Source organism: Anser brachyrhynchus (genome assembly GCF_964034855.1).
Source record: "Anser brachyrhynchus genome assembly, contig: SCAFFOLD_206, whole genome shotgun sequence".
In the NCBI taxonomy this organism is placed as follows: Eukaryota; Metazoa; Chordata; class Aves; order Anseriformes; family Anatidae; genus Anser; species Anser brachyrhynchus.
Window position 1 is genome coordinate 76,851 of NW_027664072.1, and position 2,638 is coordinate 79,488.

Below are 2,638 nucleotides of genomic sequence, written 5' to 3' on the forward strand. Positions count from 1 at the left end.
CAGCTAGGCCCCAGAAGCTCTAGACACATCCCAAAGCCAAAATGCAATCCCCAAACACTACAGAAAAGCCCCCAAACACCAGACACAGGCTGCAGAAGTCTACAAGCAGGCCCCAGCCACACCCGGATGCAGACCCCAACTGTCCACAAGCAGCTCCCAACCCACCCCCCCCATGAACTGGACCCCCCCCCACCACCACCCAGATGCATGCCCCAGGCCCCAGGCCTCAGCCCCAGCCCCCACACCCCAGACTCAGGCCCCAAAGGTGTACAACCAGCTCCCAACTGCCCCCCTCAAAGGGAGGCCCCAAAGCCTGCCAGAGGACCCTAGAGCGTACAAGCAGCTCCCAACCCCCCCGGCACAGGCCCCAACCCCCCCCCAGACACAGGCCCCAAAGGTGTACAAGCAACTCCCCATCCTCCCCAGAGGCACGCCCCAAAGGTGTACAAACAGCCCCAACCCCCCAAGACCCAGACCCCTACAGCGTAGAAGCAGCTCCCAACCCCATGCCCCCAAGGCACATGCCCCAACCCCTCCCCCAAGGCAGGCCCTAACAGTGTACAAGCAGCTCCCACCCCCCCCCAGACGCAGGCCCCAAAGGTGTACAAGCAGGCCCCTACAGTATACAAGCAGCTCACAACCACCCCCCCAAAGGCAGGCCCCAACCCCCTCCAGATGCAAGCCCGAAAGGTTAAAACCAGCTCCAACCCCCCAACCCCCCCCCGCCCCGCGCAGACGCAGGCCCCAAAGGTGTACAAGCAGTTCCCAACCCCTCCAAGGCAGGCCCCAAAAGTGTACAGGCAGGCCCCTACAGTGTAGAAACGCTCCAAACCCCCCCGCTTCCACCTCGAGGGAGGCCCTCCCCCCCCCAGTATACACGAAGCTCCCAACCCCCTCTCAGAGGAATGCCTAAAAAAGTATACAAGCAGCTCCTAACACCCCCCCCCACCCCCCCCCCCCCCAAAAAGAGGCAGTCCCCAAAGGTGTACAAGCAGGCCCTCAAATCCCTTAGGTGTACAAGCAGGTCCTTCAAATCCCTTAGCCCCTGCGCCAGCTTTATTGGCGAGCAGCGAGGCTGGGGGGGGAGGGGGGCAAGACAGCCTTAAATAAAATACAAATATAAAAAGTGTTATAAATGGCTGTTATAAATCCAAATAGGATTACAATCAAAGTTTACAATTTATTAAACGAATAGAGGCAAGCAAGCAGCGCTGGGTGCGCCGGGAGTCTCTGCTCCCCCAGGACGCACGCCTGTTACGTAAGGCGGCTGGTTTTGATGCTCCCAGGCTAATACATATTCATTACTACTTCGAGAAGAGGCAGGGTTATTAGAATTGGTTTCCGGAATCCGAAACCCCTCCCAGGGGCGCCTGCGTACCAGTCTCTGGTGGTCTCTCGGGGCTTGCTCGGGCTGAATGCTGGTTGTCTTCCTCTCAGGCTTTTGTCCTTCAATTGTCCTTCAGCTCCCCCTTCCTCCTCGTTTGGGAGCCTCTGCGCCGGATTTCAGAAACTCTAGCAACATCCCCTGCAGTAGTCAGCACTTTTCCCTAAAAACCCCTTTGTTCTCTTATCACCTAGACCCGGGCCTCGATGTTAACCCTTCAAATCCCTTAGTGACACGAATTGCTGGACCATTCCTTACAAAAGGAAGGATAAAATATGTAGAGGAGCAATGGCACACGCGAAAGCCCAGCGCCGCGGGCAGAGGCAGCGAAGGTTGACGGCAGAACAGTGCTCGGTTTGAACACGGAGAGGGAAAGCGAGGGGAAGGTGGCCGAAGCCGGCCGCAGTCTCTGAGCTCTCCTCCTCCTGATTGTTTTCTCTCCAAGCCATTTCTGTCTGTGTGCGGGCACCCGGAGCCGGCAGAAGTCCCCGTGAAGTCCTTCGGCAGGACGGAGGGCTGCGTGGGCTCCAGTGAGAGAGGGAGTTAGGAGAATCTTATCAAGTAGAGATAGAGCGCTGACAGCGTTAAACTAGGATGCTACTTAGCGTCTTTGCTAACTATGGTGCATTGTGCCAATTAACTAAAGCAAGAAGCCTTGGGCCCCTTACCAAGGTCAGTCTCCTAATAAGAGAGTGAGCCTGTCTTAAGAAACTGGGAGAAACTGGTCCTGCAGATGGACAAGAGCCAAGGAGCAACTGAGTCTGTGCAAAGACAAGAGGTCAACTAGCGGTGACGAGGAAGAGTCATCAATCTTCATGCCCACGACCTCCCGTGCTGCCCAGCGCTGAATAAACATACCTACTTTACAATCTCACTGATTGTGGAGTCCCTTTTCCGCAAGTCACTAGCAGCGGTTTCTTCCGCAGAGGTTTTCCCAGAGCCGCTTCAAAGCTTCCCTCGCGGAGCTGGGGCGTCGCAGGGGGTCGTCAAAGCACGCACACACACACACACACACACACACAGGCGTTGTTGTCCAAACAGAAAGTATTTACAACAAATTCGACAAGCGGTTTTCCTCTGCCAGCAGCAAATGCCTGAGGGCCCCTACAGCTTCACAAATCATAGCACAAAGAGCCTAAAGTTCCTCTAAAATTTAGGGAAATGATTCAAAATAGATCTGCTAGGGGAAAACGATCACTGGCGGCAGGGTACACAATACACGCGAGTCTCAGCTCTCCTCCGCAGGGTCAGTGC